Here is a 14,570-nt window from a genome sequence, read left to right as displayed (position 1 = left end):
AAGATTTCCCTAGACAGAAAACCCCATCAATGTGTCCTGGAGCTCGGATTCCCCAGACCTCCACCCTACTAAAGAGAGAGGCAGGCTGGGAGTATGGATCGACCTGTCAACACCCATGTTCAGCGGGGAAACAATTACAGAAGCCAGACCTTCCACCTTCTGCATCCCACAATGATTTCAGTTACCCTGTTTATATCTAGTTCCACTCAAAAGTAGACAAAGGAGATGATGTTGTCATTTTTAAGAGCTGAGCTGGAAGTAGTCCACTGTGGTCATTCATAGAATGCAACCTGCCCTGGATCTGCTTTGTTGCAGTAAGGCCAAGGGCAGGAGAAAGTGAGTGGCAGCAAGTGGGAGAGCACAGGAAACCCCTTATAGAAGGGTGGAAAAGGAACAGGGTTGGAGTTGGTTGTGGTGTGGTCACCTATTATGGAAAAATGAGACAATTTACCCATGTGATAACTGGCTTGTAAAGCATTAATTTCCTGATGAAACCATTTAAAAAATCCATTAGACATCAAAACCCATAGAGATCTTCCATATGAGCATTTCTGTGTGTTTTTACACATTTAATACAAACCTATTCAAGTACATAATTGTTTCCAGTTTACAAAGACTAATGACAGATCTCTAGGGCTAGATGATGAAGGCATGATGGAACGTCTGGAACTAGGACTGTATGCCTGGGAAATCAGAATGAGATGATAAAATAAGAATGTAGATGAACTGTCTTAAATATAACAGAAAGTCATAGGCCACTTGTCAGAAGCAGTTCACTATGTAAAAAGTGCACGGATCTATAGGAAAGTGACTCAGAGTGCCCAATATTAACATTCTTGATATCCGGAGACCATGAGCAGTACTGGGTTCTGCTATCATAACTGTACCTCCTGCTAGAGACCATTCTCATTATTGGTGTGTTTCATACTGTTTACTTATGCTACTATTTTTTTAAACTTTTCTTCCAAATGTTTTGTACTAGAAGAGAGAGTGAGAATCTGAATATAGCTCTGTCTGAAGTGATGCTGTGTTTTGAACCTATGACCTTTGGGACTTTGAGTATGCAGGCTATGTGCTCTAACAGACTAAGTTATCTACTTGACTCTTTTATTTTGAGAAGAAGATCTACTGGCTTGGGGACCTTTCAAATGGTTGATTTGTTGAAGGAGAAATTCTACAAGTCATAAAAGAGAAATGAGAAAGCACTGGAGTTGTGTACCAAAAAGTTAACAGAAAGATTCTTGAACCTGAGAGGGGGAAAAATTGAAATGGAATCATAATCTCTGTAGATATTCAAATATGTATTCAAATAAGTTTATTTTTCTATAAAAAACAAATAAATAAACAAAAACCAAGACAAGTACTTAATACTCTTGAAAATGAGGGGGTGCGTTAAGTCTGAGGAAGTCAAGAGAATATCAGGGGTAGGGGCAGATCTGTGTGACTTAGTGACAGACTTGGCTTCTTCGGACCTGAGGAATCCTATCAAGAGTGTGTTAGAAAGAATTTGCCAGGGAGTTGGGCGGTAGTGCAGCGGGTTAAGCACATGTGGCACGAAGCGCAAGGACCTGTGGAAGGATCCCAGTTTGAGCCCCCGGCTCCCCACCTGCAGGGGAGTTGCTTCACAAGTGGTAAGCAGGTCTGCAGGTGTCTGTCTTTCTCTCTCCCTCTCTGTCTTCTCCTCCTCTCTCCACTTTTCTCTGTCCTATCCAACAATAACGACATCAATAACAACTACAACAATAAAACAAGGGCAACAAAAGGGAATAAATAAATAAATATTATTTTTAAAAAAGGATTTGCCAAACTTTTGAGATGCTCCTCAAATCTACGGATCAAACTTGCTTGTTTGGTAGCAAATAACACGACCAAATGATGAAATTCTTGATCCCTTGTTCTAAAGATTTAACAGCCTTTCATGAAGATAGAAGAGTTTGGTTCGATGACTCCAGAGGAGAGAGTGTGGCCCAAGGAGAGGTATATTTTAGCATAATGTCTGCCTAAAAACCTTGCTAAAAGCAAAGGTGTTTTGAAAATGAAGCAGCTCGGTAGGTCTGTGGAAATGATAGGTATTTTATGCCTGGGAAATTAGGATGAGATGATAAAATAAGGATGTAGATGAACTGTCTTAAATATAACAGGAAGTCATAGGCCACTTATTAGAAACAGTTCACTAGGTAAAAAAGTGCATTGATCTTTAGGAAAATAACTCACATACATATCTTTCTTCTGTGGCAAGAAACTGGAATATAAATCCTTTCCAATTCAACATTCCTAGGGCACGTATTCCACCCAGTAGAGGCATTTCCGGCATTTTCTTCCTCTATGACATCTTGGAAAGTAGAGCCCACTAGCCAGCTTTTGGAGTACACTAAAATGGAGCACCCCAACTCTTCATCTGCACTATTCCAACCTTTAAGTTCATGATTGATCAACAGTTTGTTTGGCTTTGTATATTAACTCTCTTTTCAGCCACTAGGTTCCAGAAGCTAGCAGGATGCCGACAGACTTCCCTGGACAGACAACCCACCAATGTGTCCTGGAGCTCCACTTCCCCAGAGACCCACTCTACTAGGGAAAGAGAGAGGCAGGGTGGGAGTATGGATTAACCTGTCAACGCCCATGTTCAGCAGGGAAGCAATTACAGAAGCCAGACCTTCCACCTTCTGCATCCCACAATGACCCTGGGTCCATGCTCCCAGAGGGATAAAGAATAGGAAAGCTATCAGGGGAGGGAATGGGATACGGAGTTCTGGTGGTGGGAATTGTGTGGAGTTGTACCCCTCTTATCCTATGGCTTTGTCTTATACTATCGTTTTATGTTTTTGTAACATAAACTTTTATACTATGGCTTTGTCTTATACTGTGGTTTTGAATGCTGCTACTCGCTGAAAGTTGAAGCAGCTATTGAGTGATTCACTGAACAAATTTCCTGGAAAAGGTGAAGGAAGGAAGTCTTACAGTGCGGGGGGGGGGGGGGAAAGAACTACATTTAAATAGAGAATTAACAGGAGAAAGGTCATTAAGTCTGAGGGGTTTTTTTGAGAAAGTCTGAAGTTCTGGTATTCAATGTTCTTTTGTTTTGTCTTTGTTAAGGTTGAGTCAGTTAATCTAGACTTTAGAAGTTCATCAGCATTCATTTAGCACTTTATAATGTGAAGAGTTTTCATATTAAAAAAAAATCAGCTTGCCCTTAAAGTTAACTGCATTACTGCTGATTTTCACAGAAGACAGATAGAAAATGATTGTTACTGAAACCTGGATTCATGCTTCTATCGGGACTGTGATGAAGACTTTAGATGATTAGTACTGAGTTTTAGAATATCTGTACAAAATGGTTCTCATCTCCATCTTATTCCCGAGAAGCAGAGGCCCAAGAGAAGAAGCAAGAAGTCTTAATAAATTGGGCTGCCACCAGCAGAACAAAGGGTCAAATATTCGGATCAAAGAGTACAAGAAACAAGAGGTCAGGGTTCATTTATCACTCTACAAATACAACTGTGTTCCTAGTTGCAATTTTCTCCTGATCTAGGAGGCCCTGTGTCTGCCTCTGCCTAGGCACCTCAGCAACCAGTCTGGAACTTCAACTTGCACTGATCTAAAAACACAGTAACCTCACCAGGAAGGGGGTGGGAGGTGGGGCTGGTGGGGAGCTTAAGGCTTGCCAAAGATCCCATGTATTTAAAATTGGAATTGTCAGTAATTCTTTTGGAATTCCAAGTTTTATATTCTTTTTTATAAAGCTCTTTTTAATATCCTACTTACTGAATAGAGAGAGTAATCAAAGGGCTGGTCAGGAACGCCCTGGGTTTAGTATAAAGTGCAATGACCCGCTCAAGAACCCGGGTTCCAGCCCCCGGCTCCCCACTTTCAGAGAAGCTGGTGTCTATCTTCCTCTTTCCCTCTCTATCTCCTCTTCTTTCAATTTTCCATCCTATCCAATAAAAAATAAATAAAATAAGGAAAAAATGGCTGCCAGGGTCAATGGATTCATAGTGCAAGCACTGAGCCCCAGCCATAACCCTGGAGGCAAAAAGAAAAAACAAACAGGCAAAAAACAGAGAGAGAGAGAGAGAGAGAGAGAGAGAAATCAAGAGAGAAGGGAGACATAAAATGAGAGAGACAGACAGACACCTGCAGCCCTGTTTTACAACTTGCAAAACTTCTCCCCCACAGGTGGGGAGCAGAGACTTGAACCAGGGTCCTTGCATGTGGTGACATGTTCTCTCACCCAGGCACACCCCCTCCTGGTCTCCCTAACGTATTTAGACTAAAGACAAGATTTTCCTTCAGTAGTATTCTTTTACTTGAACTACTCTGCTCCTTTTTGAATGCCATTTAAAACCCCCAAATTTCAACAGATCCACCCTCACTTTAAAAATATTTCTAGGCAGGAGTTAGGAGATAGCCCAGCAGGTTAAGCACATGTGGCACGAAGCTCAAGGACCCAAGTAAGGATCCCGATTGGAGGTCCCGACTCCCCACCTGCAGGGGAGTCGCTTCACAGGCAGTGAAGCAGGTCTGCAGGTGTCTATCTTTCTCTCCCCCTCTCTGTCTTCCCCTCCTCTCTCCATTGCTTTCTGTCCTATCCACCAACGACAACATCAATAACAACAATAACTACAACACTAAAACAACAATGGCAGCAAAAGGGAAAATAAATAAACAAATATTTAAATATATATATACATATATATTTCTAGCTACCACCACATTTCATCTCAGTAGATGAAAACTTAAAAGTAGATTTTCCCACTGAGTTGACTGAAGCTAGTTTGATGGAGAGGATACTGAACAGAGAACAGCAGATGTACTCTTGACTCCTCCTGTGTGCAGGACATTTTTCTCTCTTTCTAAGAATAATATTCATTACATCTAATTCAATCACAATAATGACCCTTAGGATAAATACTGTGACTATCTTTATCCAAATGAAACTTAGTGAGATTAAGCAATACTGACAATAGCACATAGAGAATAAATAATAATAGAATGAAAGCCCAAATCTGTCAGGACCCAGAGACCAGGGTAGTGTGTGTGGTGTGGATTATCTCCAGGGCTACAATCCCTTTTCTGTAGAACGAAGTGAGATCAGTCAACTTTGTTTCATCTAGAAGTTTCATTAAAGAGAGACAAGGAGAGAGAGAGAGAGAAGGAGAGAGAGAGAGAAGTTCAAGTATGTAAATATAAAAAGGAATGTTATGCATTTTATTTCTAATGTATATTTATATTTTCATCTCTTTATGTAATATTTATTTAAACTCATGCAAGTGAAATATTTCAAAATATATGTGCCAATAAATTTAAATTTGAATTCAAGAATTTGGACTATAATTGGTGTTATAATCTAATCCAGCGGCTTTTTTTGGCTTCATGGTACAAATATATTAGTTGGTATTAAGAAGAATTTTTCTTTCAAAAAAGGATAATGACATTTCTTTTTACTTTTTTTTACCAGATTCTACAAGAGATGTTTAATAGACAAAAATATATGACATTCTCTAACAAGTGTTTAATAACAAAAATATACAGCTGGGTAAGAACTTCCTTAAATTTTTACACAAAAGCAGTGGTTGGAAAATGTACAAATAAATAATTACAAGTTCAATTTAGTTTTTTTTAAAGGATATCACAAGGTGCTAAAGCATATGTGATTTTAGAACTCAACTGAAGTGTTCTCAAGTCTACAAAATAAACAAATCCAAAGCAATCCTTTCCATATGAAAATCTAATTCTTGCACAATCCAATTACAATTAACTAAAATAATATGGTGTACACACTGGCTGCTTATTAAGATGTGTACAAGAATCTAACCACCTTCTCCCAATTTTCAGTTCACACTAAAGTTTCTAGTACCAGCTGCAATTCTCTTATCTTCTCTACTGGCATGAATTAGTCCATAAGCAGAAGTTACAAACATTAGTTTTAAATTTTATTTCATTAACTGAAAGCTGAATAAGAAGATATGCATTTCAAATCTTAACTCATTGTCCTGAAATGTACCTAGAGGACAAACAGATACACGTTTTTGAATAATGTATGGTAGAGTCCACTGTTTAAAAATATGCTTCTTTCATAAAAATGTGTTGGCAGGCCAAAAAGAAAAAAGAAAAAGCCTTTTACACTAAGTACAAGCTAGATGCAAACTTCAGATGTAGATTTCATTGTCAACTCTGCTGCTGAAGCTGGGAGGCAAAACTATTCACAGTTCAGTTAAATGATGCAAACAAAAAGGATTTGTCCCTCTCAGATACAGATCAGAAGCCCACAACCCTATCTCTTAGAGTAGTATAACATATATGACTTCTTCCCTTTCCCTATTTTACCTCCCTCTCCTTGCTGAAGAGTTTGGTCACCAAAGCCTGTTTTTTTGTGTCCTTGCGTTCAGTTTAGATATCATCTCTGCAGCGCACAACATTACCGATTTACATGATGGGAACTGTACAAGACGGAGGCTGCCATCTTTTTGCTTGAGCTGGACAGGGACTCGACCCCTATACTGAGCGTCACGATTCCATTCTCTAGAGTACATTTTATTTTCTCAAGAAATACATTAAGTCCAACTGCTAAGCAGACATCTTGAATCTCTGTAGCTGTGGGATTTTCAACAGCCTAACTGATGGGGATTCACCTCCCCTCTGCGATGGTTTTCATGTTGTTTAAATAAGCGGGGTAGATAACAGATGAGCCTGTCCTAGTCGGCAAGGGACCTAAGCCCACCGGCCACCAGTCTGAGACCCCGATCATGACATTTCAATAGGCAAACGTTTTCTTCCGTCAACAACTGGAGAGAACTAGAAGAGAAGAAGGCTCATATTTTTAATTCAACATTGAATCACCAACACGATCTACTAACTACTCATCTTTGTTACCTGGTAATTGTTTTATTTGGAGATGGTGATCAGCTGCTCCCCCCATACCCCTACCAGTCAGTTGAAGTGTCTTTGGAAGAAGGTGCTTTTCAGCAATGTCTGAGAACAATATAAAAATTCTCAGTGATATGATTAAGAAGATCTCACATGGGGTTGTCATATTTTAAGGCTGTAAAAATCTACTTTGTGTGGTCCGGGAGGTGGTGCAGTGATAAGGCTTTGGACTCTCAAGCATGAGGTCCTGAGTTCGATCCCCGGCAGCACATGTGCCAGAGTGATGTCTGGTTCTTTCTCTCTCCTCCTATCTTTCTCATTAATAAATAAATAAAATCTTAAAAAAAAAATCTACTTTGTTTTCCTGCCAGTAGAAATTTGAAGTTTCAACTTCCTTGCTGACATATTATTTGTAATTGTAAGTGTAGAAATACCAGAAACAGGCTGGGGAGACAGCATAATGGTTATGGGAAAGGCTTGCAACCCTGAGGCTCTGACTTCTGAATTTCCAGGTTCAAGAACTGATCAGTGAGTGCTCTTCTCTCTCTCTCTGGATCTGTCTCTGTCTCTCTCATCTCTCTTTTTCTCTTTATATCTTTCCATCTGGATCTCTTTTTTACTAAAATAAAATAAATAAAATATCTTCAAAAAAAAAAAAAAAAGGAGAGAAATACCAGAAGCTGGAAAAACTCTTGCATTTGTTAGTTACTTAATAAATGGAATTCCGTCACTAATAGATACTCTCCCTCCCCACTTCCAAATACCAATACTATGCTGTTTCCTTCAGTTCACCATACAACTTTTTTTCTGGAAATTAAAAGGCAATTCTGGAATATATTGCTTGCATAACTACCAACCGATCTGTAACTTTGCAGTTTTAGTACTGCACCTTAATAATATTATTGATTATCCATATGGACTAATCCGGCACTGAAAAGCTGTTTGTACAGTTATCAGAGGCTAATACATCATGTTTGACTATACAATAGTATTTGAGGGTCATTAGAATGTCTGAACACAAACTGTTGATGAGTTTAAAGTCAGCCATTACTTCTCTGCTTTCCCCAGACTTTTCTTCCACATCATGTGTGCAAATGCCACTAACATAAATCTCCCTCCCTCTCTCTCTCTCTTTGTACCATGAACCCAGCATAGTAACACAAATTTTGAGATCGATAGCATTAGTAGTAGAGTTCATTAAAGAGCTTGCGACGCTTAATACTTCCATTAATCCATCACAGATGTTGCATGTCAAAAGATTTTGTTCCTCCTGAGATGTGTCATAGATAATAGAAACTTGTGTATATCTATTGCTATACTTTTGTCCTTTTATATTTGAGATATAGTCTTGCAAGTACTGGGCTTGAGGCTGCAGAAATAGCTCACGAGATAAGGCACATGTGGCCCAGGTTCCAGCCCGGGTGCTTGGAAGGCACCACTGGAGGCAGCTCTGGTGCTATGCTGTCTCATCTCTTTTCTTTCTTTCTTTCTTTCTTTCTTTCTTTCTTTCTTTCTTTCTTTCTTTCTTTCTTTCTTCCTTCCTTCCTTCCTTCCTTCCTTCCTTTCTTTCTTTCTTTCTTTCTTTCTTGTTGTGTTCATTAGGTTGGGATTGGCAAATGCAATATCATTTGGTATGAACTGAGAGAAGCATGCAGGAAAGTGAACCCCACCCTAGGGGTTCTAGGACTGGGGGAAATATAGGCTCTATAGAGGAAGTGGGAGGTTCCTGCTGTCTTAGGGTTTAAAAAGGCAGTAGTTATTGCTATAATCATATTATTTGGCAATTGGGTTAACTTCGAAAAATCCCTTTGCTAGGATTTGCTGTATCATACACAACATCACCATAACTTAGGTCCTCTGACATTATTTGTATATGGCTCTGCCACCAGTTGCTTCTGTTCTCCCTGGTCTAAGCTTTTAAGAGTGTCAGCATATCAAAGACTCAGCCTATGGTCTGTGCATTAAAAAGTTCGAGACATTCAATCAATGTCTCTTCTATTTCTATATTTCTGTTGATCTGAATGAAATATTGGCCCAAGAGAGGTGATACAGTCCATATTCCAGGCCTTGAGCTTGCAAAAAGAATGCACAACCTTTTAAAATTTGTTCTCCAGAGTCTGATTCTGTGTCACAAAAGAAAGTACATGTCTATTCATTTTTTAATCTTTATTTATTGGGTAGAGACAGCCAGAAATTGAGAGGAAGCGGGGAGACAGAGAGGGAAAGAGGTAGAGATACTGTTACAGAGCGAGAATCAAATCTCCATCCACTGCAAGGAAGCAAAAGATGCTTATTTACGAATTGCAGTCCGGGCCGAGTGGTGACTGATGTTAGTCTATCAAGCTCGACCCTGAACAAGGCTCAAACCACACAATTTATAGGATTTTTGAATACACTCAGGGAGGGGGAATATGCAAAACTAGAATTCTGTCACACACTCAATAGCATTTTACAGAAAACGTAGGATCCAATCATTTCAGACATTGTAATGCTCTAAGCAGCCTATAAGAATTGTCTAATTTCAAGCCTTTATGCAAAATAGGGTCACCACACTTTTTCGTTATCAGCCAAGACCACCGGGCTATCAGCTCCCTCGACCTTGAGCAAGTGGTTGGGTTTCAAGGACTTGGTTAGGCGAGCTATTCTCTTTAAGACAAACAACAGGTGGCTTACATCTTGGTGTGTGGGTTTTGTCTAGACCCCCTTTTTACAGGAATTTTCCACTGCAGGCAGAAAAGAAACTATACTTACAACTCATGCTTAAAATTTTACTTAAAGCAATTCTAAAGTTACTGCTTCTAACAGATACCTGCAACCCTGCTTCATCACTGGTGAAGCTGGTGTAGTCACTTAATTTCTAGGGAAGAAGGTAAAGTATAAAAACAAGGGGAGAAGTGTTGATTTCCTACTTAAATGATTACTGTTTTAATAATTTTTGAGATTTTAAAATTTTATGGACTGAAATTGTTACTTTCTCTTAGAAAATACGCTGCCTTCTCAATATTGGTATTTCTGACTCCTATCTAGTTGTGGAAGTTCATTCTTTTTTATGTTTTGAAAAATATTTTACTATCATTATTTGTTGGAAAGAGCCAGCCAGAAATCAAGAGGGAAGGGGGAGATAGAAAGGAAGAGAGACAGAGAGATACCTATAGCACTGCCTTACCACTTGCAAAACTTTCCCCCTGCGGGGGTGGGGGGTGGGTGGGGATCAGGGGCTTGAACCTGGGTCCTTGTGCTTTGTAACACGTGCTCAACCAGGTGCATCACCACCTAACCCCAAGTTCATTCTTTATATCCTGTAACTCTACTAGAAACTATCTACTTTAGCAACTATTACAAAGAATGCCTGTTAAATTATTAATAATATGATCTCCTTATAAAATATAATCTCTCTTTGAAAAAATATTCAATAATTCCTATATTACACCTCTTTTGTATTGCTTCGCCTGTTCTTTTAAAATTTCTGAGTGAAGGTTTGGTTCATTTGTTTTCAGTCTATTTTCCTCTTATAAAATTTTCATGACTTTGTCTTTCCTTTTATAAATACCATGTTGGCAGATGTATATTATCATAATTTTTTTTCTTTTTACTGATTTCTGTATCCTTTGTATATTTAATTTTGACTGCTTGTTCAAAAAGTGACATTATGTCAAGGGATATTTGAAGTCTTCAAGTAGTTACTGTTTTCATTCTTCATTTTCAGCCTGTGACAGAAAAAAAAATTGCCACAAAATGCTATGGACTCTATAACTCAGTCAGCTCTGTTTTCTGTCTTTGCTCTTACAATTAGGTCAGGTCACTTGACTAATCTTAGCCAATAAAATGTGGGCAGAGGTGACACCTGACACTTTCTGGTTCCACATGTGAAGTCCTATTTCACAACATAGCTCTTCAACCTTCCTGTCCTCTTGGGAAGCATAAGTGGAGGACTCTGATCAGATGCTTGAATCGTAGGATGAAATATTCTTTATTGGTGAGAAAATAACACTCACCTAAAATAAAAGTGTGTGATCAGGATTTAAATTTCTTATTTGGACTCACTGAGATTTGGGAGTTTCTATTTCACCATGAACCTTACTTAACCTCATGAACACACACTAGTTTCTCTTGTCAACAACCTCAGAATCATTACTATTTCATCCTAACTAGTTGACTTGCATGTGATAGGAACACAGTAAAAAAAAAAAAAATTCCCACTGTTGGTGAAACCTCACAGGAAATAATTTACTGAAATGAATGCCCTTTAGCCTGGGGACAGAATTTCCTTGATTCATCCATTTATACTTCTCAGCTCCCCGTCAAACGCAAGACTTTGTGCTGAGCTCTCTGGATACTCTTAGGAATAAGAAGAAGATGACAAATTATCCTGAAAGTCTTAAATAAGGATAGAGAAAGCATGTTTGTGAGAAGATACTCCTTTTACTATTGATGACCTTTGATTCCTGCTATTGCTACTCCACCTGTCTCCTTCCCTTTTCTCTGATACTGTGGCTCATTATTGAATTTTTCTTGTTTTGGTCTTTTCCTTAATTATCTCGTGACTTGGGGGTTTTGTTTACAGATACCCAGCCTACTGCTGATTCTGATTTGCTCATATAGGCACAAGCTATTGTTTGCAGACACATTTTGGCTGGGGCCTCATCTGATGAGCCATTTGTTAGTTCTGATTAAGTAGGTCACTTGTGGGCTCAATTAACCACTTGCCCTTCATCTGATGGCACAAGTGGCCAATTGCACCTGCAATTAGCTAATTAAGGGTTTGGTCATTTCCATAGGCAATTTTGTCTTTATCTAATTGTGGGGCTGCAGAAAAGTCCTTTTATCAATTGTGCCTATACCAGCCCCAGTGTATATAGAAGGCAAGGATGCCTCTATAGAAAAAAAATTAATTAAGTAAATGAAAATAAAGGAAATCATTACTTCTTCTTTTTCTTCTTCTTCTCTCTCTCTCTCTCTCTCTCTCTTTTTTTTTTTTTGTTTACCTCCGGGGTTATTGTTGAGACTCAGTGCCCACACTATGAATCCACTGTTCCTGGAGGCCATTTTTCCCATTTTGTTGTCCTTGTTATTATTATTCTTGTCATTGCTGTTGTTGTTGGGTAGGACAGAGAGAAATGGAGAGAGGAGGGGAAGACAGAGATGGTGAGAGAAAGACAGACACCTGCAGACCTGTTTCACCACCTGTGAAGTGACTCCCCTGCAGGTGGGGAGCCTGGGCTCGAGCCGGGATTCTTACTCAGGTCTTCGCACTTCATGCCATGCGTGCTACTGCCTGGCCTCCTACTTTTGTTTTTTAATGTCATCAAATTGACACTTCACTTTTCAATTGTGGTGATATTTGTATAAATAGCATATAATTTACTATTCTTAAGTATATAGTCCAGGTATATTAGTATACATGTATTTTTATGCAATCATTTCCACTGTTCACATCCAGAAATGTTTGAATTTTTGTAAAACTGAAACTCTATTTCATGGAACAGCTTTCACTCCCCTCCTTAACCCCTGGAAACCACCATCCTACTTTCCATCACTAGAATTCTGACTGTTTTAAGGATTTAGGGCCAGATAGTATTCATCTTTTGTGACCAAACTAGGCAGTTTGAAATTTCATTCTCTAATTCAGTTGCTTAAGGTAGGTAAAAACACATATTAAAAGTCTATAAGTCTGATCTGTTTACATCCTAAAAATTGTGTGTTCCTGTGCACATATGAACATGTGGAGTGTTTATGTACACCACTATCCCAAAATTTGTATTTCTGCTTTGAAAGAGCTGAAGATGAAATAGAATCAAGAGAAATAGTTGCAATAAAAATCTCTAGATGCAATAGGATCTTTATAGAGAAATCATTTTAAAAAGAAGTATCTGGACTCAAAGAGAAAGGGGAATCTAACACTTCTACTCTGCTGATGAATGTTTTCTAAATTACTGTGGTGGGTTGAATAGTGCATTCAAAAACCAGGGGGCAGAGCTGGTAGGAACATTGCTACTGTTTTTCTTTTTCTTTTCTTTTCTTTCTTTCTTCTTCTTTTTTTTTTTAATGCTAGGACAACAGAACTGCTAACATCTTGAAACCCCTTCTCCCATCTGTAATGCAAACTGGAAGTAGTTCAGTCTGTCTTTCCTTTCTAGACTGTGGCCATAACACAGGCAACAATCATAGGAAGCACTTATTGACCAGATTTTTCATTGTCTGTAATCTGTCAGAATCATAGCCTCACAGACCATTTCTATGGCCCATCTGTCAGGACATTGAAATTGCTTTATTACACAGGACCCATTCACAGATTCTGTGGACTGAGTGAGAAATGTTTACCTAGTGTCATCTGAGATCTCGGAGGTTCCATAAAACACTTCATTAACATAAAGAAGCCACTTCAGCTAAGCCTACACCTACTTTCTGAATCTCAGTTACTAATTTGATTACTCTTGAGGCTCAGATCAGTTTAGGTGAATATCACACAAGTTACTAGAGGGTGAGCTAGAGGCACAGCAAGTGGGGCAGTTTCTGACAGCTGCTGGTTTCTCTTTAGGGCATAGAGCTGGTCACATAGTTTTCACAGAAGCATCTCTGAAGGAAGGTCTGCAAACAGGCTTTGTTCATTCCGTCACCTTTTGTGTGTGTGTGAGCATGCATTTCAGATAAGCAGAGGCACTGTCTCAAATTCACCAGTGCTTACTCTCAAGTTCTTTTATTTCACTCCTTTCACTCAAAAGCTTTATTACCTTCAGTGAGTCCCTTTCTCTCTCCTTGTGAGTCTCAGTCTCTTTTTAAAGATGAATAAAATAGACCATGTGGAGCTACAGTAATGATGAAATGAGATAATGTATCATTATTATTATTATTATTATTATTATTATTAGCCTCCAGGGTTATTGCCGGGGCTCAGTGACTGCACTACGAATCCAGTGCTCCTGGAAGCCTTTTTTTTTTTTTTTTTTATGAGAGCGGAGGGGAGGACAGAAAGGGGGAGAGGAAGATAGAACCTGTAGACCTGCTTCACCGCTTGTGAAGTGACCCCCCTGCGGGTGGGGAGTCAGGGACTCAAACCGGAATCCTTATGCCAGTCCTTGCACTTGGCGCCATGTGTGCTTAACCCACTGTGCTACCACCCAGCCCCTAAAATGAGATAATGTATGATTAGAAAGAGTTGTCTCAGGGAGTCGGGCGGTAGCGCAGCGAGTTATGCGCACATGGCGCAAAGCGCAAGGACCGGCAGAAGGATTCCGGTTCGAGCCCCTAGCTCCCCACCTGGAGGGGAGTCGCTTCACAGGTGGTGAAGCAGGTCTGCAGGTGTCTGTCTTTCTCTCCTCTCTCCATTTCTCTCTGTCCTATCCAACAACGACATCAATAACAACAACTATAATAACTACAACAATAAACCAACAAGGGCAACAAAAGGGAATAAATAAATAAATAAAATTTAAAAACAAAAAAAGAAAGAGTTTTCTCCATTGTCACCAACGTGTAGAGATCTAGAGACCAGCCCCTTCAGATGACAGCTCACAACAGTGCTTAGCACCGAACTGGATAGATGCTGATGGGATTACCTCAGTCATGGTAATGTAACTTCTACAGTGTGAGATCTCTCTGAGGCCCTCGTCTCTGTGTGTCTGCTTTTCAAGTGTTTATGGTATCTTTCAAACTCGTCTCGTGAGCACTACATTTACAGCCCCTGTCACTCCTTGGGGATTTAT

The 14,570-nt window shown here is 39.3% G+C and overlaps 1 pseudogene; it reads right to left on the bottom strand.

Moving 5' to 3' along the window:
* Positions 1 to 6,274: 6,274 nt before the first annotated feature.
* Positions 6,275 to 14,570, bottom strand: part of LOC103107393 (signal recognition particle 19 kDa protein-like) — a 47,519-nt pseudogene continuing 39,223 nt past the window's right edge.

Source organism: Erinaceus europaeus, chromosome 10 (assembly GCF_950295315.1).
Source record: "Erinaceus europaeus chromosome 10, mEriEur2.1, whole genome shotgun sequence".
NCBI classification, from domain to species: Eukaryota; Metazoa; Chordata; class Mammalia; order Eulipotyphla; family Erinaceidae; genus Erinaceus; species Erinaceus europaeus.
This window is presented reverse-complemented; position numbering and strand designations above follow the sequence as displayed.